The 26,286-nt window shown below is 35.4% G+C and overlaps 1 protein-coding gene across 1 annotated transcript in view; it reads right to left on the bottom strand.

The window, feature by feature from the left end:
• LOC107733400 (leucine-rich repeat and fibronectin type III domain-containing protein 1) overlaps positions 1 to 26,286 on the bottom strand; it is a 143,277-nt gene that overhangs the window by 31,811 nt on the left and 85,180 nt on the right. The window contains exon 2 of the mRNA XM_016545002.1: positions 11,874 to 11,961. The gene's annotated coding sequence lies outside the window, so the exon portion shown is untranslated. The remainder of the gene's footprint in view (positions 1 to 11,873; positions 11,962 to 26,286) is intronic.

The raw sequence follows: 26,286 nt of genomic DNA on the forward strand, positions 1-26,286 counted from the left end.
TTAGAGTAAAAAAAAAAAAATATATATATATATATATATAAATAAAAAATAGAAAACTACAAATGTTGACTGAATAAAATAAGCTGAAGTACTAAAATGACTACTGTAAATAAAAATAAATATAAAATAAAAATATATTAAATCTACATAGAAATATGAAAATAATAATAAAGAAATTACAAAAGCACAAAAGAAAATTACTAAAACTGAATATATAAAAATAAAAGCTAATTTAAAATAATAATAGATACTATAATAATGCAAAACTAACACAGATTCACATAGCTGCTACACTGAGCGGTATGATTTCTTACATTAATTCTTTTTATATATAAGTGGAGCACCTTCTCTCCCTAATACTGTCCCTGGAAGTGAAATCAAGCTGTTTAATGCTGTTTTGAAAAACTAAAAGCTTTTTTTTTGTGTGCTGAGAAACCCCTGCGGTGTTAGCGATCAGCTCGGTTTGTGTGTTCTTACAGCTGCCTGCCAGCCCACCTGTCACATGACCTGATGTGTGTTTTCATCAGAGGAAATCCCTCCGTAACATTGCCATCAACTATCACCTGCGATACAGACACGAGTCTCCATCTTACAGAGCGAGACCACAAATGTGATTCTGACAAATCAAAAATCAAAATAGGTCAGATAGACCCGCAACATAATATAAGAGCTAGACTAGCAGCTACGGCTCATGCATTTGTAATCTGAAACTAAATGTTTCAGAGAACAAAAAATGCTTTTACACTTGCACATACATATTTAAAAGCAGGAAAACACCACCACCAAATCAAAGTGAGGATTAATGACACTGAGCAAGTCAGCAGGTGATAATTAGTCATTTTTCTCATGTGTAGTTAATTCTGATTGACTTGTTATGAAGATGAAGTGTTTGAAACTGTGACCCCTACAGGGCCAGACAGAAAGAGCCCTGCAATACGGCTAATCAGGACACAGATTACAATGGAGTTAATCAGATACTGATGACTTCTGACTTTTATGACTGCTGAAAACTGTATTTTCAACATTTGATGTGGTTTGATTGATATAATTAACAACACAATAGCAGAAGTGATTCGCTGCTGGTGCGTTTTGTAGCGAATCAGCTCATGGGGAAATATGAATAATTAATCATAACTAGTTATAATTAATTATAAATATTTAGATCCGCTGTAGATATTTACTTGACCTCTCAGGGTCAACTGTCTGTCAATTCTAAGAACGTTAATTTCCTGGTTAAGGGAAATTATTGACAAGCAGCACACAACCATTTGTTTTTAATTCTCCGACCTTTGTTCGACCCTTAGAAACTCACCATGGCAACCGCAGTTTCTGTCATACATGTGAAATACTAGTTACTATTATAAAACACGTCAAACAGACACTTACTAAAAATCCCTATTTTTACAAAAATAATCTTATTAATGGAATACAGTATTTCAGTATTTGTGTATCAGTATCATCTATAATAATATAGTAACTGTTTCAAAAACACTTTCACTGTGTGATGCATCATAGAGTAGAATGCAGTTAGAATATCACCGAAATTCAATATATGGAGCAAAAATGCACCTGTATGAGTTTTTGTCTTATATTTCTATATGCTATAGTTAATCAGTATCACACAAGCAAGCATGCTGTTTCCCCCGAATACTGTATCAGCATGATTGCGAATGTGATCTTGTTTATTGGACTGTTGTATAAAATCAAGAAGTTAATATAGTGAGTTGCATTTCAGACACAATAGTCAAAATCTTCTATTTTTGCTCTATTTTGTTTATAAAAATAGATCTGAACCATTGTGCGTCTCTGATCGACACACAGTGGTATTTCATTCCTGAATGAATCAATGATTCAATGATCCATTCATGAAAACAGTCACTTGCTTCATTCCTGAATTAATCAGCCGTTTAAACGAATCGGTTGAATGAATGATTCAATGACTCAGTCATTAAGACAGAGACTTGCCGCCACCTACTGGTGGTTTGCGTTTCATATTTAAACTATCATTTCATTTAAAAAAATACTGATTTCATACAACAGTTCAATAAACAAGAAATTAATATTGTGAGTTGCATTTCAGACACAATATTGTCAAAATCTTCTATTTTTGCTCTATTTTGTTAATAAAAATAGATTCAAACAGAACCATTGTGCGTCTGTGATCAACACACAGTGGTATTTCATTCTTGAATGAATCAGAGATTTGAATGAATCAATGATCCACAGTTACTTGCTTGATTCCTGAATGAATCAGCCGTTTAAACTAATCAGTTGAATGAATAATTAAATGACTCACTCATTAAGGCAGTGACTTGCCGCCACCTACTGGCAGTTTAAAGTATAATTTCATAAAAAAAGAAAAATAAATTTTATAAAACAGTTCAATAAATGAGAAGTTAATGTTGTGAGACAGTCACTTGCTTCATACCTGAATGAATCAGCTGAATAATGACTCACTTATTAATACTTGCCGCCACCAACTCGAAAGTACCCTTCAATTTTTAAAAATCATTTCATGTTTTAATATTCAAAATATTATTTCTAAAACATTAACTTCTAAAGCATTATTTAATGCAACTGCTATTGCAGTGCAAATAATGCTTCAGATGCAGCTTCTGTGTCACTTCTGCAGTGCAAAAATGGATTTTGTTAATACTGGTTTAGTTTGATTGGGAACAGCCTATAGTGTCTCATTATTCTAATTGAGTTTACTGATTAAATGTAAGAATTTGGCAAAAAACATGATGCATACATCTTCAAAAAGTTCAAGTCTATCACTGCTGTGAACGAACCAGAATATGAAGAATAAGAAGTCAAAGTACCAGCACAAAAGTACTCTCAGAAAAATATCATAGTCATTTTTGGTCACTATCACACACCCTAATCCGGTCCAAATGTGTTTCTCCTCAAGGTCTGGACACTCTCAGGCCTGCAGACGTACTGGCACAGAGCGCTTCAGCTTTTATCTGAAGGATTTGCGCTCGGCTCTAGGGGTGAAGTGAGGATGTGAAGGGTGGTTTATGGATACAGCAGCGGATCTGAGCTGCCTGAGATTTGATAGGAACAGTTCAAGTTCAGAGATAAGGAGTGTGGACACACACGCGCGATAAGACCTCCACCGCAGCCACGGAAAAACTGCAGCACCACACACAGGAATACAATTATCCAGCTGCCCTTTCACCAACACAAAAACAGCCATAAATCTACAAACAACTGACTTTAAAACACTTTCAAATGTCTGTTGAGGGAAAATATTTGCTCCTTAAGGGCTACTGCATAGTCAGACAGTTATTATTTTAAAGCATGAGGTCTCTTTTGTGATACTGAAAGGGTTTATTTGGCGATAATGACCGGCTGACTGTATACTGTCATGCCAATTACTTCATATATTCAAGAGAAGCGTGTTTACAAGATTAGCTGCATAATCCTGTTAAATATGTCCAGGTACAAGCAGCAATGCTCCTACTTGTGATGCATATTTAGGGCTAAATTTAAGATTTATACATTTGAATTGCATATAAAATATCCATGCATTTGGATTGCACAGTTTTAACGTAACTTAATAAACTTAATGTGATGCAGTCATACAAAAATGAAACAGGTCAGATTTCTGCACTCAAAAATATTTGCATCTATGTGTATTTAAAACTATATGTTCACTAGTAGTCTACTATAAAAGTATGTGTGAGATTTATTGGTACATTATCTGTCAAGTTTAGTACAAAATTATCTTCCAGTTGTGTCGTTTATGTTTCAAACGTGCATTAGTATTAGTACTGTGTGTGTGTGTGTGTGTGTGCTGGTGAGAGATGTGGAAACATCCAGAGACACGCTGCTCTCTCGGAGTGAAGTGCTCAAATCCTCATAAATATGAGCGATCTGGGATTTGATTGATATCGCGGCTAAAAGCTTTCCTGCTGCGCTGCCAAGACTCTAAATCTGAGGGCCATTTTCTTTGTGTCGGGTTTTACTTGTAGTATTCAGTCCTTTCACTGCAACACTGTGGACATTCAGCTCCATTAGACAGAACAGAACGTGGTAGTTATACAACCTGTACAAGATAAACAAGATGTTTTATATACTATAAACAGTATTATGCTGAACTCAAAACAATATTTAGGCCTAAGTTGTATTTGAATTGCATATACAATTTCCATGCATTTGCATGGATACACAGTTTTAACATAAACTAAATCTAAACTAAATGTGATGCATATTTATCAGTCATACATCAATGAAACAGGCCAGATTTCTGTAATCGAACTAAAAAAATTAATGTTTTCTACAGTGTTAGTCAAGTTTACTCTATCCATGTAAGTCAAGTTTACTGTTACAGCATCTTCACTAGTAGCCCACTATAGTGTACGGTTTACTTGTACAGTTTCTGTGATTTTGTTTAGATAATGTTAAGTTTAGTGATACATTGTCTTTCGGGTTTACTAGTAGTTTTCTACAGTATTAGTCAAGTTTACCATAACCAAAATAAGTCAAGTTTGCTGTTGCCGCATCTTCACTAGTAGCCTACTGTAGTGTAAAGTTTACTTGTACAGTATCTGTATTTTTTTACCACCGTAGGTACAGGTACGGAAGAAAATTTTGTACGTTTTAAAGTTAATTTCTTCTATCTAATGCACTTTGAGAATTCAAAATAAGAGCTCCAACCCATGTTCTTAAAACTTAACTAAGAAAAACGTCAGTGAATTTACTTGTACCTGAACTTTAAAAGGGACTCAACCCTCTTTTTAGATGTGATATAGTGTCTCAGTTTAAATTACAGTCAGACTGATGTTTTAGGAAGCCAAACAAGTAGAATATACTACTACTACTACTACTAACAATAATAATACTATTTTTTAAATTGTTTCTCCTATGACAGTAATAGCCATATATTGTAAATCAATTGCACTGTAAAATAAATGAAAATGATTATTTCATAAGTACAATTATTTAGTTTTACACTACAGTAGGGAAATTATAATACTTTTTTCCTAATTTCTACACTTGAAAGAGATATTTTGAATTTGGACTGCAGTACCCATTTCAACCACTAGCTGTCAATATTCCATACTGCACCTTTAAGCTTTTATTTTGACGGAAACTACAGTAGAGCTTTATTTTGACGGAAAATGCCTCGGTTACGTATGTAACCTTGATTCCCTGAATAGGGAACGAGACGCTGTGAGAACACATTCAGTGTGACAAATGTCTGAAGCAATTATACCATCACGCCATTTTATTGGCCAGTAGCGCTTAGCACCGCACCGAGAAACACGTCTCATATGCTCATATCAGTGTGCTACCAAGCGGCAGCCTCCCGCTCTCTCTCGTGAAGCCAACACGGAAGTGACTTAAACTGTAATTCGTCAACTGGCCGCTAGAGGCTGGCTGCAAAAGGGAGTCAGTCCCATAGACTCCCCATGTTAAAATGCCCAACTTTACAGCAGAAAAAAACATGCATGCAGCCTGGTTCAAAAAATTATTTTGGTCTATATAGCTAATTTTGCCTTCATGACAACTGTGAGGGGGGTGAATTATTTTATAACTCATCAGTTTAAATTATATTAAGCCTTAAAGTTCTGCATAATTAAGGGCATGGCCACTTGAGCGGCAGGTGGATTGCCGCTGCTGACACCACCGTCGAGCTAGGTGGGCGTGGTTTCAGCGACCAGCTCCCGCCATTTTCAATTATCCGGGAGTGACGCGGAACGGGAACGGCCGGCGAAGCAGCATCTCGTTCATTCAGGGATTGTGGGGAACCAAGGTTAAAAAACGTAACCAAGACGTTCCCTTTCATAGGTTCACTCTACGCTGCGAAACCGTTGCTATGGGAACGATATACCATAACGCCATCACGTACCTTAAGACAGCTGGAAGACCGAGGAACGAGTCCGCTCAAGCAGATTAAACCCAGGAGCCATCCTCACGTCAAGACTGTAGAACTTGATAAAAGTGTTCGGAGAGGACCCTCCGGCCGCAGCACAAATATCCTCCAACGGAGAGCACTTAAAAAGAGCCTGAGAAGAAGCCATTCCTCTTGTGGAATGAGCGTTCACACCTAGAGGCGAAGCCAAGCCACGCGCCTCGCAGAGATAGCCTCAACCACCCAATGAGACATTCTCTGTTTGGAGAGTTTGGTCAGATCTAAGCCACTGGACTGCACGGTCAACATAGATTTTCAACGCCCTCACCAGGCAAAGACTAGGAAGTCGCACATCACTTCCAGTCCCCACATCAGAAGGACCACCTGCTGGAAGTGAAATGGTGTGAAAGCAACCTTAGGTATATACTCAGGCCTAGGTCGCAGCTAAATTTTAACCAGCCCCAGGGCAATGTCCATACAAGAAGGGCTGATTGAAAGAGCCTGAAGATCCTCTATTCTCTTAAAAGAGGATAGAGCCACCAAAATGACTGTCTTCAGGGTCAAAAACTTCTCGATAGATAAATCCCATTAAGGAATTTGCGCAATCAGCCTGGGGAGATTGAGAGAATGGGAGAAAATTCCATCTGTTCACTCTCTATGTGCTCCGCCTCGCAAACCTCACCCCAAGCGTCCGTCTTGTGTGGCGCCTCGGCAACCACAGAAACGGAATCGCGGGGGTTAGACGTGTGTCCTCCTTTCCTCAGGTATACCTCGTTTCCTCGTGTGTCCTCCTTTCCTCCTTTCAAACACAGGCTATCACAGTGTCGACAGTCAGCACCGCCTGAGCATGCTGAAGGCCCAAACATTGCACACATCCGTCATGAGTGTCTCTTCTGCGATGAACCTGTCGCACGGATCAATGCATCTCCCATAACTCATCATATCCTTTTGAGAGGAGTTGAAACTGCTCTGAAAAGTAGCAAAGAACGCAACAAAAATGCTTTCCTACGGGCAACAGGTAACCCGCTTCCTGAAGGAAAAGAAATCTGATGAAATCGCACGTAGCACGCTGGAAAACACCAGATCACGAGCTGATCGAACAAAGTGTGTGCTTTGCATTGAAACGCGCAGCAAAAACAGATTTGATGAAGGGATTAAGCCATATCGTGCTTTCGGTTTTAGTTCGTTTTGACAGATACTTGGCCAAAGCAATGGCCCAAAATACAACTTTAAAGACCTTTTATGTTAGAATGAGAAGTTTATACATATTTTCGGTTTATTATTAAACTGTGGCGGGACAGATTAGAGTGTGGTGGGCCGTCACAGTCTACTTAATGAATGAGAAAGTGTTGAGTAAGTGTGAAATGTACTGGTACAATATTTGTCATTGTTTTTCAAAAGCATGTGCTATGTTTATCTTTCATGTTTACTAGTAGTTTGCCACATTTGTCAAGTTGACTGTAACAGTATTTGTCAAATGTCCTGGTGAAACATCTTTCAAGGTCTATAATAGTATGTGTGCCGTTTACTCGTATAGTATCTGTCATTTTGTTCCAACTGCACTGTATGTGTTAAATTTATCTTCAAGTTTACTAGTAGTTTCCTCAACATTTCTCATTTACTGTAACAGTATTGGTCAAATTTACTTGTAAAGTAACTACTAGTACCCATGAAAAATAATGGATTACTAAACTTAACACATATTGTTGAAACGTCACACATACTACTATAGCAGACTACTAGTTAACTTAAAGGGGTCATATGATGCGATTTCATTTTTTCCTTTCTCTTTAGAGTGTTACAAGCTCTTGGTGCATAAAGAAGATCTGTAAAGTTGCAAAGACTAAAGTCTCAAATCCAAAGAGATATTCTTTATAAAAGTTAAGAGTTAGCCACACCTACCTAAATAATGTTCTTTTTAGCAGCATCATATGACCCCTTTAAACTTGCTTAACCAAGACATTTGACTTATACTGTTATATTAAACTTAACAGTACTGTAGAAAAATATTAGTAAACCTGAAAGATGATGTACAGCTTAACACTTAATACTCCTGAAACAGGACAACAGAGACTGTACAAGTAAACTTTACACATAGTAGACTACTAGTGAAGATGCTGTAATAGTAAACTAGTCTTATATGGTTGTAGTAAACTTGACTAATACTGTTGTAGAAACCTGAAAGATACTGAACTAAACTTAACACATACTGTTGAAACAAAACATGAATGCACCAGTTAACTTCAGACATACTATAGTAGACTACTAGTAAACTCAAACTAATTCACACATACTACAGTAGACTACTAGTAAACTCAAACTAATTTACCAGTATAGTCAACTTACTTAATACTGCAGAAATCTACAGAAATAACTATTTAAACAAACATGACAACAATTATACCAGTTTAACATAGATTACATTGTTGTGGTATACTACAAGTAAACTTTACTTTTTACCATATTTTAGTGACATTCACTTACACCACCGAAGTCAACTTCAATCCCCAAAACTATAACCACTGGTTTGTGAAGTCTGCATGTCTCTGGCATCTGTTAATGAAGCTAATTATGAATGCACATACATGATTGTCTCCATCACCTTGATGAGCGTGCAAGCCACAGTATTCTACAGAATAAACCCATGAGCTTTCACTGTGAATAATACAATAAGCTGTTATGCCTTGAAGCCGGTAATGAATACTTCATGATTGGTGCAGGAAATTACAAACGTCTGTCTGCTTAAACATCATCCTCCGGCAGATGAGAGTAGCCTTCAGCGACGCTTTATGCTGCAGCTGCTTTGAAGGCATTAGCCACGATCGCTGATATCACAAGACATAAGACAACCTGCCAATCTATAAAAAGCTAATGCAACACGTTTTGCTAAAGTAAAAGCACCTCTAGATCTTTTATTGATGAGGATTATTTGATGGAGTGTAATATCTGCTCGAGGAGGAGGAGGATGAATCATCATCTTAAAGTGGATCGCAGGATCCTCGGGGATGCAGTCTGGATTTGACAAGCTTCATCACGTCTGCTGTAAATTTGCTTTAATTGGATCCTGCAGAAGTGACCCCAGTGGAATCCTGATTGGTCAAACACAGCGGCTGGATTAGCCAATCAATGCCTGCCATTGGTCGAGAGGTTTTCTAGCAAGCAATCAAACACCTGCTGGTTCTGTTTTTAACATAAACGCTATATAGTAATAGTTGTGAAAATATCATTCATTTTCTACATAGAGGAATTGATTTTTAGTGATAACTTATAAATCTTCAAAGACAGAATCACTGTGAGCTACGAGTTTGTTAATCGAGTTTGTATATGCTTCAGTCGAAGTCATTAGCCTGTATTATTTCTACTCAATTTTATCAATAATTGTGCTTAAAGTATTAGCCACAAAATTTGCAGAAAAGGAAATCAAACAAAAAGGAAAATGTTGCTTTGCATGTTGATTAATACAATAATGTGCATTAATGAATCATGCACAATAAAACCTGGAACATGTTTTCAGTAAATGTTGATTTTATGTTGACTTTAAAGGGGTCATATGATGTTGCTAAAAAGAACATTATTTTGTGTATTTGGTATAATGAAATGTGTTTTTCTGCAGAAAAATCTCTACCAATCAGAGAATCATGACAAGTAGCAAAAGAACTGATCAAGTCTCTCTACATTCTCAAACTACTGATATATATATATATATATATATATATATATATATATATAGCGACGAGACAAAAACATTAAAACCCATTATAGCTTTCAACCGACTCTTCTGCTCTCCGCTATAGACCGCAGAAACCACCGCTCAGAGTTTACAGGAAAACATCAGACTGCTGTCTGGCTGCCGGCCCTCTCTACACGAACACACTGAACTGCTGGAATGTAATTAGTGTGGATGAGGGATCAGCTGTACTCCATATAGTACATGCTGTCAGGTTCTTAAAGGAATGGTGCAGCCAGAAATGAACAATCAGTGATCGTTTACTCACCCTGATGTTTCTTTTCTTCTGTGCAACACAAAACGAGATGCTCTTGCTGCTCTTTTGCATGCAATGAAAGCGAAACCTTCAGAAATCACTGTTAAGGTAATTTTGACAAATAACCCTGTTATTGATACCGACTACAGACCCTAAGAACTATTGGTCAATTTTGAGATTTTGGGTTATTTGGTTTTATATAACATGTTTCTGACTAGTGGAAAGAAAACATCCGCAATACACTTTTATGTGTTCATTTTATTGCATGCTCTGGCTATTTCCACTGTATATTTCAATAACACTACATATCTTTAAAGGCTGTGAGTTTTTTCTCCACTTCAGCAGCACTTACATACACCAAATTTTACAGTTTTATTTTATTATCTAGCCTATTTCCTGAAGATTTTTATAGAGGTGTTTATTCATATATCATTTGCATGGTAATGCACTTTATCTTATTTCAATTACAAAACATATCATTACAGAACATTTTCTCAAAATGAGTTTGTTTCTCCACTTTAGCAGCATTTATATACACCAAACTTAGCAGTTTTACTCCTTTCTATATTCTGAAGGTTTTTATAGAAGAGTTTGTTCATATATCATCCGCATGGATTTATTTTTGTACTTTATCTCTTTGCGTCTATAGATTTCAATAACAATATGTATCGTTACTAGGGATGTAACGATTAACCGCGAGCCGGTTGAAAATCGATTAAAATATGTGACGATTCAAATCGGTTGAGATGCTAAACAAATCGCGATTCATTTAGGGGTAGGAGTTTTACATCCCTAATCGTTACAAAACATTTTCTCAAAATGAGTTTGTTTCTCCACTTTAGCAGCATTTATATACACCAAACTTAGCAGCTTTACTCCTTTCTATATTCTGAAGGTTTTTATAGAAGGGTTTGATAATATCATCCGCATGGATTTATTATTGCACTTTATCTATTTGCCTCTGTATTTCAATTACAATACGTATCTTTAAAGGCCGTTTTCTCAAAATGAGTTTATTTCTCCACTTCAGCAGCACTTACAAACACCAAACTTAGCAGTTTTATTCCTTATTCTGATGGATTTTATAGAAGGGATTGTTCATATATAATTTTATTCCCATTTTTTTATCCCAATTTTTTCTGGCTGTTGACGGTATTTTATGATTTATGGAGTTGATTAGTAAATCAGTAAAAAGACAAATCCAAAATCCCTTCTGTAAAAACCATTATTTTCTAATATGTTACAAATGTATAAATCAGTGCATATTTAATCAAATAATGCAATATTTGCATGTTAAAAAAAATGTAAAATTCAGGAAACTTGTAAAAGTTTGCAATTCCTAGTGTAATCAATAAATTGGGGAAGAATGGTGGTATCTATTAATTAATTTGTACCTATTCACCAGCACTGTCTTGAATTAAAATGACAATAAGCCCCATAAAGGACAGTCGTGGCCTAATGGTTAGAGAGTCGGACTTGTAAACCAAAGGTCACGGGTTCGAGCAGCCCACTGCTCCGGGTGTGTCACTTTCACTTTCACGTTAAAAAAGTTATATGCAAATGTGCATACGACTTGTGCACTATACTAAAAATCATCTGTAGCCCTTTTTCTGTTGCTAATATTAGCTAATAAAAAATCAGGGATTGACAGTCTTCATTCACTTTCATTGCACAGAATGAGCAACATGAACTTTCTGCTAAACAGCTTAATTTGTGTTGCATGGAATAAAAAACATACAGTTTCAGGATTTTTATTTTTGGCCACATTAGTTTATATGTTTTCTGCTGTATTCGCTATTGTCAGGGGACGAGATCATCTTCTCTAACTGTGTATGTGTGAAAAAAGCATACAGTGTTGTTTCTTCTGTCTGCATGCATCAATCCATTATTTCCCAGAAATCCAGTGACAGGGGACCTGACAACAGATGCTTCCGTTCACCATGATCTGCAGCGGTTTGAGAAACGGAGCGAGAGAGAGAGAGAGAGAGAGAGAGAGAGAGAGATGTGTTATTGTGAACTGACAAACTCACCAGATATGAAGTTTGTTCCAGTGTCAGTCATCTCAAAAGGGCATCTCTCGTCTTTTCAAGGGCTTCTGGGTAACTGGAGTGATGCCACCTGTAGCCGTGACAACAGAGAGAGACAATGCTTGTTTTATGATGCCCATCACCATATTTAAAGCATATTACACAGAGAAATACAGATTCCATCATCAACATCAGAGAAGAAAAGAGAATCCCCAATGAGATCTCTTTAATATCTCAACTGTTTCTCTTAGAAAGCAATGAGATTAAGAGTGAAAAGATAACTTTTTCTCATAAAGAAAATACTCCTAAAATAAAAATAAATTCAAGTTTCTGAAAATATCTCAATAATGCCTTAAACTTTGCTCAGATTTAATACCTTTTTTTTTTTATCACAAGGCAGATATTGCAAACATTTCTCGTCGAATTCTCCATAAGATCAAATGATCGGCTCCACATTAATTTTATAGCTCTGTATTCTTATTGTAATTATTGTCTCATTTGTGTCTATTTTTATTATTGCCAAGGTGTATTAATAAAAACATCTGCGAAATAATCAAGTTGGTACTTCAGTGAAACATAACTGAAAACATATAATTGTCCAGGGTTATTATAGTTAACTAAAACCATAAAAAATGTCACTTGAAATAAAATAAAAGTTAACTAAAATAAAATAAAATATAAAAATATTAAATGTAAATTTTATTTCCATTAGTTGCCGAGGCATCATTACTAAGATCTACACAGACATAAAAAAAATCTAATAAAAATGACAAATCACATAAAATTACTAAAACTTTTACTAAACTTTAAACTTAAATGAATACGGAAAATATAAAAATGTATTCAAAATATTAGCAAAAACTTTAATAATATATCAGTAATATTAAAATAACACTGAAATAAAAATAAGATAAACTTAAATAGTAATATTTAAAAAATAATTTAAAAAAATAGTATACAATTACTAACAAAAATTAAATTAAGTAACCTTAAAATGAAACAAAAAATATAAAAATAAAAGCTAACTCAAAATATGGATAAAACTATAATAGTATATCAATACTACTAAAATAACACTATTGAGAACTCTGTGAAATGTCCTGAGCCATGAAAGAGTTTTTACAGACATTCATCATCGTGAAGTGTTTTTATAACAACTAAAAATAATGCCAACAAACTTCAGAAACAAGCATCTTAACTCTATTCAAATTCCATCAGCACAGAAGAGACCAAAGAGAATATCATGAAAAATTCACAACATTATGACAGTGAGTTTGGACCCGCTGCTTGTGAGAAACACATTATTATCAGATTATTATCAGTGGTGTTTGTGAAGTCAACTAGTAGTGAATGGGGTTGTTTAGAATCTGTGAATGATTCTGTGTTGTTGAGAAGAGGCGATCAGACAAACCATTTTCACCTGCTGGACCAGAAAACAGCTGAAGAAACACACTGAAAGAGAACTCTTGAACAGTTTAAACAAACACCCACATCACTTCAGTTCTGCTCACTAAACTCCACTCACATTTTCTCCAGAACTTCATCTAGTTATTATTCGAATCGTGACGGATTCCTCTCCACAGCGCACAGTGTTTTCTGTAAAGCAGATACCGGACAGATATGAGGGCTGATCGTGTCCTTCAGTGCCTATCGAGCGCAAAACATGCAACAAGCAATTTCAGTGCAACAAGATAAAAATGCTTCAAGGTTGTTCATGACAAATTCTCTTTCTCTCTCTGTATTTCTCAAGTTTTATAGATACAAGACCTCATTTAAAACCTAGTGAGCTGCCCACCTAGACAGCATTTCTAAGAATCATAAGGTAGGCGGCGATTTCATCTTCTAGGACACTTCGTTTTGGCCAGAATGTAAGGCAGCATTAATAAGTATATCATGGAGAAAACAATCCCAGAATGCATTGTGATGGTCCTAGTGGAAAAGTGAGTGCATACTAAGCATGCAAAGCAATATAAATATATACTGAACCATACAAACATATGTAACATGCAAATATTGGTTAAAATAGCTATTTTTAATTATATTGTGCAGTTTTTGTTGAAAATATATGCATACATGTGTGTATATGAGTGTTTATATACACTTATACACTATATATATATATATATATACCATATTATATTAACCATAAAAGTAAACATATTGTAACATGAAAATATACAGGCTAAAATATTTTAATTAGATTGTGCAGTTTTGTAGAATATACATGCATAAGTGTATGTGTATACAATATAAATAATACATATTTAATATTATATATAAAATTAAAATATATAAATATGCTTAGTATGCATAAGCTTCACTAATTGTGTGCCAAGATGCTGCCTATGCAGTGCTCCATCAGATGCTCCCTTAAAACACAGCTGCCCGTGTCTGGTGTGCTGCTGTAATGACCCGCTTCCATCCAAACAGCTCGTCTCTCTCTATTTTCTCCTCTGACGCTCCTTTGTAATTCAGTACATACGGTGAAAGCATCCATTCATCCGGCCCATGCAAAATGCATAAGTGCGGTTCTTCTCAAGTGATCTGTTTTGTGTGTTTACCCTCCACGCTGAACGTGTCAGAATCACTCATCCCGAGCCTTAATAACAGACCCTGCAGAAGACCGAGACGCTCAGAGCAAGAGCAGCAGATCTGATTCTACACCAGCCGAGGGCTGAATGTGTCTTATGATGGGACGATCATTTCTGAGGGTGAAAGGTCAGAATTTTGAGCAGATCAGCATGTGGTGCCATCACATCTGCAATATAAGTGCACTTTTAGACTATAAAGTATATCTATCCTACATAATGAGAGAAAACACAAGCATCTGCCATTTCTGAAAGATGCATGAAATACAGAATGTTGAGATTCGTAGATGCTATTAAAAACATTTATATACACTGTTCACAAATTTTTTTTTTTTTTAAGAAATTGATTTTTTTATTCAGCAAGGATGCATTGAATTGATTAATATAGATATTATATATATACAGTGCACACTAAGCATGCACATCACTATCAGGCATAAAAATATATATAGCAATATGCAAAGATTAGGTAAAATGGCTATTAATATATAGAAAGAAATTAATACTTTTATTCAGCAAGGATGCATTAAATTGATCAACATAGATATTATATATTTACAGTGTATACCAAGTATGCAAATCAGTATGAAGCATAAAAATATATATTGCAGCATGCCAATATTAGGTAAAAATAGCTATTTATATATTGAAATAAATTAATACATTTATTCAGCAAGGATGCATTAAATTGCCTTTAGATGTTTAAATCATGTAAAATACGTTATATTTGTTATACAACAAGTATCATTTTTGCTAAAAAAAAACAATATTTTCTTTAAGCATATAAACATTACAAACACAAAGAATGTGCATAAGTGCATGCATTTAGTTATGCAATTCAATTTCATGAAATGCGAGAAAGTGATTCATAAAGCAATGCAATTACATGTCATTTTCAGTATTGTCACAAGGGGAGCTGTAGTGTAGCTGTAGCTGTTGTCAGCATCTTATGGCAAGTTTTCTCTGTCAGCTACACACTAAAAGTATTTTGGCTCAAAAAAAAAATTGTTCTAACAAAAAAACATTCTCCAAACATTAGCACAAAAAACATTATCTGTATATTGTTAATGGAATGTTTTTAGTTGAATGTTTCTCTAACATTTTTTAAATGTTGCTACTTGTTTCAGAACATTCCGAGAACATTTGAAAGTAACGTTCCCATAATTAAAGAATAAAAAAGAAGATAAACTGACATTCATGTAACCAAGAAAACAATAATAATTTTTTCTTATTTAATATTTTCATAACTCAATGGGAACGTTAGCAAAACATTTTGACAACATATTTTTTGCTAGCTGGGATGGTAAACACACAAAAAAATAACAGGAACTTTTTAAAATGTTAAACACAATAGCATTTAACACCAACAGGTCTTTTCCTTTAGTAAAAAACATATAAAATTACACTTAATTTCAACATTTACTCTCTTTATCCAGTCCTATGCAAAGCATACTGGGAACTAGAAATCCACTGCTTAATTTCAAAGATACCTACAAGTAACTATAACTCAATTTAAAATAAATAAACTAAGAACCCTGAGTTTGAATTACAGCACAATATTTAATTGATGTAATGATCAACATTATTGTGTCTGTAGAACTCATTAAAATAATGTTTGCAACTTAAAGGGACAGTTCACCCAAAAATGAAAATTCTGTCAATTTACTCACCCTCCACTTGTTCCAAACCTGTATGAGTTTCTTTGTTTTGTTGAACACAATGTTACTAACCAAACAGTTGACGGTAGCCATTGACTTCCATAGTATCCCCCCTCCCCCATACTATCCACCTTATTTTTTCCAATGACAGAATTTTCATTTTTGGGTGAACTATCCCTTTAAAAGTTGTGGTAAGTTGCAAATCAAGCAGATTATTGGAGTACATCCCAGGTATATATCAGTCCTCCTTCGTAAGGACACAGTGTTGTAACTGTAAGTTACTGTATGATCAATCTGTCTAGTGTCAGAAACACATACACACACACTCTCTCATCTGGGACGGTGTGATAACATACAGTCAAACAGGATGAGCCACTTTTTATCTCCTCTGTTGTTGATCAGAGTGTGCTCTTCACTCTCCCCTGTGCTGTTTGTGCTTTTCTCTAACACGTCGCTCTCTCTTCCTCTCTTTATCACTTCAAGCCACCACATTATTCTCTCTTATCCAACTCTCATAATGAGGGCCGAGTCTCCCCTTGTGTTTGCATTTTAAAAACCTCCCTAGAGCTACACTTTACAGTCGGGATGCTCTCAAATCCCCTTCTGCGGGATTATGGTGAGTATCCCTGTGATTTGGAAAGTAAAAATGGAAACATGACCTTCCATACTGAAATGTGAAAACACAGCTGCGAGCAGCAATTACGGGGCCATCGGCGGATCTGCAGCGACTCCGGCACAACCGCCCGCTTCATACGCTAACAGAAATGTGATTTTAGGATAATCGCTTCAAAGGTTAGGAGCAGATTTAACTTTTGACCAGCGCAGCTCAGCGGGACCCTCAGGGGCGGCTTCAAAGGCAAAACTAAAAAACACTGACAAGACACATATGACCCATCTGCCATCTTTGTCTGAAAAATGTGCGATAAAAAATGACCGACGGGAAATATGATTGACCTCATAACAACGGGTTTCAATGCATTCAGAATGAACAATCGGAGCTAAAAAGAGCAAAAGCATGATATTAAATACATTTAACAGCTTATCCTCCACTAAGTGGTTTCAGCCTGAAGATTTTCAGTATGATTTTCTAATTTTCTAATGTAAAAGTATCTTCTGCTCACCAAGGCTGCATTTATTTGATTAAAAATACAGCAATAATACTGATATATTTTTTAGAATTTAAAATAGCTGTTTTCTATGTGAATATCTGTTCAAATGTAATTTATTTCTGTGATCAAAGCTGAATTTTCAGCATCATTACTCCAGTCTTCAGTGTCACATGATCTTCAGAAATCATTCTAATATGCTGATTTGCTGTTCGAGAAACATTTCTGATTATTAACAATGTTGAAAACAGTTCATATGTTTGTGGAAACTGTGATACATTTTATTTTTCAGGATTCACAGATGAATAGAAAGTTCAAAAGAACAGCATTTATATGAAACAGAAATCATTTGAAACATTATAAATGTCTTTACTGTCACGTTTAATCAATTTAATGCATCTTTGCTGAATAAAAGTATTAATTTCTTTCGAAAATGACTTTATTAGCATACTACTTACTAAATACTGCATGCTTCAAACAGCAGTACAGTGTGCTACACTGTTGTCACATGACCCCATTTACATTTCATTTATAGTTCAGTTATGCATTTTTAATTCTAATTGAGTGAAGAACAAGTTATTAAAAATAAATCACTTCCAGTTCATTAGTCACACAGTTTACGCACAGTGCATTGTGGGATAGATTACCCAGTGCAGCGATCCCTTAGTCGTCCAGATATTCTATGCATACAGAAAAATCACATACTATGTACAGTATACAGTATATACAGCATAGCTCTGTATTATCCAGAAGCTCAGCTCACTGTGACCTCTTTAGCTGGGAAATCTGCTGACATCAACACACACACACACACACACACACACACTGGAGTGTGTTCTGTAAGTATCACGGCTTTATATCGACAGCACATTCAATGCTCAGCTCAGTGATTAGTTCTCATCAGGTTGAGCTGAAGGAATCGGTACCTGAAGGACTGAAACCGTGTATTAATAGCCAGCTGGATTATGCTTAGAGTGGCCAAAAGAGCCAGAGATGGATCTCACAGACAACATGACGTCACAAATGAGTCTCTAAATCAATCCCTCCGCTGTTATTGTGAATGATTCATCAGTGAACGCCATTCTAAAGATGAAAAATGACTGATTTGAGCATCAGACGTCCTCAAAATGCACTAACTTCCACCTCTGAACAGCTTTCCTTTTCTGCTGATAACAGCAAAGCCACACAGATGGGGAAAAAATATATATAATTAATAAAATGCGCAATGCAATCATTAGAAACATGTATAAATTAATCAAAACGAGAGTCCCTTTTCACACTAATATTTAGTTTTATTATAAAATGCATAACATTACAGAAGTTAATTGTGTTGTGAATGCATGTGGAGAGAGATTTAACTCTGTAAAGCCTGATTTTTATATAGATAAAAATTGTCAGAAAAAAATAATAATAATTTGCATATGCGTTTTGCTGAGTATCATATTTGATCCATTAGGCTTTTATGGCTCATATAGTCTGATAGAGTGAGAATATGTAGTAAAAACAGCTCGATTTTACTCAGACTCAAACTGAGCAACAATATGCAATTATTTGCAATTAAATAATGCAGAAGCTGATATTTAAAAGAACAAAAAGTTATGAGATTCTGATGCTTGTGATGTAAATCCATGCGATTTTCATATCAGTACAGCAGATACTGACATAAAACAATATAAATATCAGTCGTCACTCTGTGTCTCTCCAATAATCTGTTTTAGTAAAATGAGATTGAAATGTTCCAAACATATAATCCAGTGCTGATCGAAAGCTGAAGAAATAAAGGCTCCTCAGAAGATGTGAGATGTTCTGGAGGCTTGTGAAGATCATTCCTCCGCTGAGGAACAGTGAAAGTAAAGCTTCTGGAAACAAACGCTCCTCAAAAGATCCTGATGATCAGATTTGAGACTCTAAAACATGATTGATGGAGAATCAAGTAAAGCTGAGCTGCTTCAGTCCAGTAAGTGTTCATCTCGAGATATTACTGCAGTTATTCTGACCTTTACTTGATAAAAATCAGCCAAGATTTGACAGCAGAAAGACACGTGAAGCTCCAGCTGAAGCTGGATGTTTGTACAATTAGACTATAAGAGCTTTGACTGGATACAAAATAAAGTAAAGTTTTGCTCATGTTGATAATTTAGAGGCCTTAGAGATTTCATCTATTTCAGTCTCAAATTTATTCAGTCTCCGATTTTCATCTATTTCAGTCTAATTTTCAAAGCAGAACTATAAAGCAGATTTAGTTTTAATGGAAATGTGTCTCTAAGTTTTCTCTTAATCAGTAAGTGTTTCAGGGGTCTGGAGGTGTTTCAGCATCTTTAGCGTGTCTAACGTGTGTTTTCTAGTCTCTGTGTTGTTGTAACGGCTCTATAAGTTGGCAGGCAGATCACAGCTCACTGACTGAACACAAGACGTGAGCTCACATGCACATTACCCATAATTCATTGAGTGGCACTTCACACAGAAACACTCCATCCACTGACAACAGGCTCATTAGTGTTCTGTTCGCACACGCCGTAACGGCTCTTTGTTCTTCTCTTGTCTCCGCATCGGTCGGGTTTTAATATTCCTGGCCGCTTGCCGCAGAACGACCCGTATAAATGTTTTATTTTGCAGGGAGCAGATCTAAAGCATGTAACGTTAATGGCAGAATAATCGCTCACCGATCTGCCGGGGTGTCGCTCAAATCAATGTTTATTACACGGGCAGACACTAATTTGTACAAAGGTGACCGGCCGTGATTTTCACGCCTATTTCAGAATTATTTCAGCATTAGAGTCATTTTTCTCTCTTTATGCTGGATGGCGATATTAAAACATACTCAGATGTAATCATAAATTACCCTCTAGGCCCTCAGCAGTCTGAACTTTCTAATTGAGGTCAAATCCTTAAAAAGGTAAGGTTGGAAATTTTGCAGCTGGTGAATAGCCAATTTAAACAGCCTGTGAAATAACATAACATGTTTATATATAAGCAATATCGCACTTGTAGCAGGGCGATATGGCTGTATATCAGCATGCATATAAACGGATATGCTGATATACAGCCATATCGCATGGCTACGAGTGTGATATTGCATTTAAACAACAGTTCAACTACACAAGTGTGTAAATACATAAGAAACAACAACGGAGTTGTTGAAAAAACCCTCTTTTGTGCAGAACTACTTCCTTCCTCCACAGATTCAAATCTCATTTTGACAGTTTAACAGCTGAGTTCAAACACACACACACACACCTAAAATAGAGGTCACTTCCTGTTTGTTGCTGCCGTGTGTTTGAGTTTGAGCTCCGTCAAGTTAATTCTTTGTCGTCTAATTTTTTTTCTCTAATTCAAGTATTATGTAGAGTATAATGAGAGAGATGGACTGAGAGTGTGATTCCCTGCATCTGATAAAGCATTCATTTTTCAGCTTAATCTCATATTCACAATAAAACATGCGTTTGAAAGTCCACTGAGGAAAGCGATATCTTTGTCGTACTATCTTTCATCTGTTAAGGGTGATTTCTGATGACAGCGCTGCTCACTGCATTTGTTAACTGCGTCTTACAAGCTGTTGCTGAAAGTAACTTCCTTCTTTACAACCCTGTTTCAGTCTCTTTCAATATAAAAGTCTTTACCGCTGACTCAGTCTTGTCGCATCTAATGGCGGAACAATGTAAGTAAAATCACCATCACGAACACACACACTGTTTCCCAATACTAAATGCTATTATAAAATACTACTATCAATTATATAAAATCTTTATTGAATAATAATATGTAATAAACAACAACAACAGCCATCATAAAAGTTGCTAGACAATTCAGTCAAAAGTACAAAGGCAGCGCTCTGATATACAGCATTAAAGTTATATAAAATAGTTATGAGACTTTGCCCTCAGCCAAGATTATCTGCTCTGGAACAAATAATTGATTAATGAGACCTACTGCCCGTTAGAATTACCCAAAAACGAATTCTATCTCATGTTTAATCACTATAGAGACATCAGAGCCAGCGGCAAATTCCAGAAGATCTGGCTGAGGTGAGGTTGCTCTTGGCGGTTTCATGAGCGCTGAACGACCGCTGATGTCCTGATTCTGAAGGGTCACATCTCTGAAAATGTTGAAGCAAATTTTCAAATAGACATTATCTTTATTAACAAACCGCATATTTGAAGTCCAAACAAGTACATTCTCGCTTAAAAAAAAAACTTTTAAAACTACAGTCCGTGACGCAACAACAGTAGTATTTATAAAATGATTGTGGATTTGGGCGTCTGCCATGACACTCGCTGTGAGAAATACTGTATATTTGAAGTCTAAACAAGTACATTCTCACCTAAAAAAAACCTCTTAAAACTACATTCCGTGACACAAAAACAGTATTATTTATAAACATTATAGTGAATTTAATATTAATATTAATAAATAAATAAATACATATTGCAGTATTTAGCAGCATTACATATAAATTAATGAATTCATTGATTTTTATTCTTCTGTATTTAGCAGCTATTATATGGCACATCAGCAATGAGGACCTTCATTTACATAAAATAGCAACATATAAATAAATGTTAAGTTTTTCAATAATTAAAAAAAAGTTAAATGAAATGAAATGCAAAAACACAATTAACCAAATACTTGGTTAATGCAAAACAGGGACGTCCTGTACAGAGAATTAAATGGATATTCACTGATTAATTTCATTCCCTGTACAGGCTGTCCCTGTTTTTGAATGGTTTTTCTCTAACCGTCTCACTGAAATGAATTGCAATGGCTATTTTTAGTCAGTTCCTCCCTAAACCGAGCAGAAGATCCAGAGAGCGATTAAATATTGTGGAGTAAAAGGTGCTGGAATCTGGTTAATGCTTAATTATGGGATGTTTTTCTTTAAACAAACATCTCAGAGCTCATAAATACAGCATCTGCATGAATGTGCGGCTCTGACTGTGTTGAGTGTGAGTTGAGTGTGTGACCTGTTTTAACTAGCCTCGTTCTGTCTCTCTGCAGTGTTTTACAGCGCTGCAACACTCATCGACTGTGTGTGTGTGTGTGTGTTTGGCAGTGGCTAAATTACAACACAAAATCTTGGTTCATCCTCATAGCTTTTCTTGGACGGATGTCAGATGTTGAGAGATCCTGTTTGGAAAGATAAACAGTGAGCGCGGCTCGAGAAAATCAGCTGCAGTGTTCCTGTAAAGAGCATTTTCTGCTGTGGATTACGCTGCACAATTGCTTAATTCCCTAAAGATGCTTTTGTAATTTCCTGTAGATTATGTGTGTAATCTCTCCACAGGATTATGATATGTTCTCATGACGCTCAAGTCATGATGTGTGTGTGGCTTCAACGCTTAATGTCTTAATGTAGTTTAAGCTTCACACACACAGCATACAGACAGATTAAACATTTAGAATGGCAATTAGTATTGAAACGAGTGTTTAGGACATTCATTTGCAAGAATGTAACCGCATATTCAAGTATTATAAGTGTAAAGGATTAAGAACTTGAGACAGATTGATGCTTATGTCTATGTCTGTTTTTTTGTGATTACTGGATAAGAAATTGTATTTTCTAGAGGCTGCAATAGCAAGTTTTTTGTCTAAATAGAAACTGAGAAACTGAGCAGATCTGTAATACCTGGATCTGACAACATTCATTACATCTCAATGGCAGCCATTCAGCTGGTTTGTGTGACATAGAAGTACATGATTTGAAATCTTTTCTCATATTTTTTCCTGTCAGCTGCAATGAGTTTTTATATAGAGTGATCAGTCACATGACATTTACAGCTCAGGTGATTGGCTAAAAAATAAGCCCATTTCATCACAGTAAGTCATATTATTACAATTTAAATGGTTTTCTATAGTAATATATTACAGTAGAGCTCAGTAGAATGTATTTCTCAAAGTAATAATAATAGTAATAATTGAAGGATTTATTTTCTTTCAAGTTTTAATTTTAACAAATTAAAATTTTCAAAAAAAAATTAAATGGTTAAAGTTTTATGAATTTAGTTGATTATATATGCTTTGTGAAAATTTAATAAAATGGAAAACAGAATTCATAAAAATTAAAACATGTGATCCAGAATTTGGGAAAAATACAATAGTATATGGGAAAAAATAAAACAAATTTCGTAAGGACCTATAATGTATTTTTGTTAATTTTTTAATAAAGTGTTGTTAAATTGCAAAAGTTTCAGGATTTCATTAATTAGGCATGCTTTCCATTTGCTAACATTTAATTTAACCATTACAACAGAATCAAGGAAGATTAAGATGGAATTTGGAGAAAATTAAACAGATTTCATATGGTACAGCAGCAAAAACAGTCTGATTATAAGAGTCAGAGAGACCGTGGAAAATCTTCCTATAAATTTTTTTTTTTAAAAAGTCACAAATTTTTTATTTTTTGGTGCAGGAAAAACTTTGACTAACATTAAAGGTGGACTTTAGTGAGGGAAAATATAAATGCAAATGTTACAAATGCTTTGAAAACGTAAATTCTTCCAGGATCATTACAACAAAAATACACAAAAAATGAGGCTTCTTCTCTTCTGTAAATGTTATTTCAGTCTCGATAGTCTGAGGATGATGGTCTAGTGTCCGGTCTCATTCTGTTGCTCGTCTCCTTTAAACATCTCAAAGTCCAAAGTGTTTTTGTGCTACAGTGATTCCTCACACGGAGTTCCTGCAACGCTTCAACACTCACATCACTGCAAAGCCGAGGCTCTGTCTTATTTAGAAATCACTTCCCTCTCTTTAGACGCAGAAAAACAGCTCATACAAGCATATTTTTAACTTTGTGCATTATGCATTCAATTCATTAATTTGTAATGTCATATGACATGACATTTTCTTCAGAGAGATTCAGGCCTGAAACAAACACTGCACGAGACACAGATACAAACTCTTGTTTGACGCATTGCGAGCGCATCACGTGTTACACACTTAACATACACGCTTACATTAGCATCACGGAAACAAACCTCAGCACTCAACAGAGCGATAGAGTTTCCTTCATTAAATCAGATGTGTGATTACTCAGATAACTGCTATAAACACGTTCACACGACAGTATTTGACACGAAAGAAAGAAAACTGACTACACCCAAGACACTTTACACTATAGTGTTGTTATGTGCCGCTTACGTCATACTGAATGCAACAGTGCATGATAGTCACAATCTAAAATTAGCAACGTTTTTCAGTAGCATGACAGTAGTAGTAGTTTAGCTGTTTTCAGTGAAGCTTTTTTGTTACAATGCATTTTTCGCTTTTAATATGAATATTGTAGCAAGGTATTTCTAGCAGTGTTGTTATTGTTGCCTAAAACTATTAAAAATGTTTTTTTGATATTTAAAATAAAAAGCTGAAATAAATTAAAATAGAAATATTAGACAAAAAACTAAAAAAGAAGAAGAAATAAATACTAAAATCAGTGTTTAACTGGTTAGTTTCATCACTATTTGACTGTAATCTATTTATTTAACCTAAAACTTCAATTAAAACTATTAAAAATAGTTTTTGGTAATTGAAATATATATATATATATATATATATATATATATAATTTTATATGACATTTTTGATTTTATATAAATTTTACATATTTATATAACTAAAAATATATAATAAAAATGAGAAAAAACACAATCAAATTAATAATACTTATAAATATAAAAAAATCTAAAAATAAAAGTTAATTCAAATTATTAATAAACACTACATAAATATTATATAAACAATACTAAAATAACTTTTTTCTAGTTTTATTAGATATATCCAGTGTAATGCTGTCAGCCTAACTCAGATCCTAATTATTTCTGTGCCAGATAAACACTGCTGTGATTGCAGAATGAACTCATATAATCTGATAGTTACATGTGTAAACAAATATTGCCTACTAAATTTGACTGTAGTTACCTTTTTGAGATCTGCTCTACATTATGAATAAGATGATGAATTTGTTTTGACATCATGCATCTGCGTTCATGTACTTGCATAAACCGAGTATAATTTGAGATGTTGTTGAGATCTCTTCTACTAAACGATACTTAGCAATTGTCTTCCAAACGCGTGCATGTGTCTGAATGTTTCCGGATTCAAATCAGCTGATAATTTCAGAGAAATTCCTGTAGCATCGTGCACAAAAATCAGTCAATTAAAGAAGAAAAGAAGCCGCTGAAGCGCTAAAGGAAAATAATCAGATTATGTTTCTGGGAGGAGAGAACATCTAATATTAGAGGCGAGATCAAATTAGATCCTGTAGATACTGTCCGCCCACCGACACACACACACACATACACACACACACACACACGCTCAGGCGGGATGGATGTGTTTGTGTCACCCGTCTGATTAATAACTCCTCTCCACGTGCCTCTTTCAGCAGCAAACAGGCGAACGGCGGAGGCTGCGGGCGGCTGTCCGCTCTGGCAGAAATACGGTCTCTCCGAGCGCGGAGGAAGTCCTGCAGGAGCGCTTTAACATCTGTACGCGCTCTGCTCGGCACCCGCCACCCATCCATAATGCATCGCAGCTGCTGCGGAGGAACATGTCACCTTCACAAACCCCCAGCACCTCTGATGAAATGTTAAAGAAGAGCTCTTTTAAATATTCACTCTGTTGCTCTTCAAAACAAGTGTTGGATGCGGGAAACGGTTGTTTGATGGGAGGAAAACAGGCAAAACGGCGGCGAGAATTTGAAGCGGGAGACGGCGGGCGATGATCGCGGTCTCTGAAGGCATTGTGGGATGTTCTGCATCCTCTTACGGCTAAATGTAGAAACAACCGCATGAAGAGCATGTGACCTGAGCGCTGGAGAGTACAGGAACACGTCTGCATCGAAAACTCTTCTGCTGGCATTAGCATCAAACTGCCAGAGTGAAACGAGACGATTGTTTTCATATGATGATATTAAAACATAAACACATGCTAAAATACTTCACTCTATCTATGCATACTATATATATATATATATATATATATATATAAATATATATATACAGTATGTACAGTAAAGGCATTTATAATGTTACAACAGATTTCTATTTCAAATAAATGCTGTTCTTTTGAA

Source organism: Sinocyclocheilus rhinocerous, unplaced genomic scaffold (genome assembly GCF_001515625.1).
Source record: "Sinocyclocheilus rhinocerous isolate Xijiao unplaced genomic scaffold, SAMN03320098_v1.1 scaffold910, whole genome shotgun sequence".
In the NCBI taxonomy this organism is placed as follows: domain Eukaryota; kingdom Metazoa; phylum Chordata; class Actinopteri; order Cypriniformes; family Cyprinidae; genus Sinocyclocheilus; species Sinocyclocheilus rhinocerous.